This window comes from Halyomorpha halys, unplaced genomic scaffold (assembly GCF_000696795.3).
Source record: "Halyomorpha halys isolate HHAL.00 unplaced genomic scaffold, Hhal_1.1 Scaffold57.1, whole genome shotgun sequence".
NCBI lineage: Eukaryota > Metazoa > Arthropoda > Insecta > Hemiptera > Pentatomidae > Halyomorpha > Halyomorpha halys.
Window position 1 is genome coordinate 488,997 of NW_027110347.1, and position 1,111 is coordinate 490,107.

Here is a 1,111-nt window from a genome sequence, read left to right on the forward strand (position 1 = left end):
AAAATAACTAATAAACTAAATTTTAAGATAAAATTTGCAAATTGTTATGTTGACCCCGCAACTGTTTTTTTTTTTTTTTTATGTGAACGGTAAGACTTGTTAATGTTATGGATATAAATATTTGCTGGAACATACAAATAAGAAATACAAAAAAGTTGTAATTATAAAGAAATAAACTATTTTAAATTGGTCCCTTACAGAGATGCTATATAAATGATTATCATTTAAAAAATCGTGAAATTAATATCACAAGAACTGATCTCTATAATCCGTTAATACTTACAAACTAAAGTTAGACCGAAACCGATTTAGATATCATTGGAATATACTCGATTCATGGAATATACTTGTGCTTTACAAAAGCAAACATCATTAATGAACTTTAATGGAAATTTTGCTAGAGCTTCACTGTCACATTGGTTATACTACTGCCTCATAGCGGTTGGTACTTGAATAACCTGTTTATTTATAACTTCCAAAGTTAAATATCAGCTTCGATAATATTTCAACACTGAAATAATATCTCGATAGAAAATCCCTCGAACCTGCAAAAGCAATGAATGGACAACATCGAAAAATTAGAGGTTTTTTTTATTGATTATTAAGACGAGAATATTCAAATAAATCAGATTAAATATAAGAAATGATATTTGGATAGGATTGTTTGGTGTTAGCAATGATCCAGGTGCATGAACCCAGGAGATGGAATGAGTTGGAGATATTTCCCCTTATCCAGCCCTGGATATTACGAACCGTGTTTCCTTTAAAGGTCTTTTTTCTTTGCAAAAACTTACTGAAGCTTATCAGGGAGCGATAGGGCACAGAGAACCTCAATTTAGGTCAAACATATTTTTCCTGTCTACCTTTTTCCTAATCTTGGCAGAGTGAACCATATTCTGCGTCAACGTAGAGTCCTCCTACTGTCACCGTCAACATATCTTCTCCTTTTACAATAATGTATATTGCTGATTTTTTTAGATTCGTTTGTACGATTTAAGTATGCATATTTATCAATCCTAGATATATGTTTGTTTATCCTTCCTAGAAACATTTTGTGATTTTTAAAAATATTATACAAATTTTATTTTACTTATTTTCAAATATTTCGAAG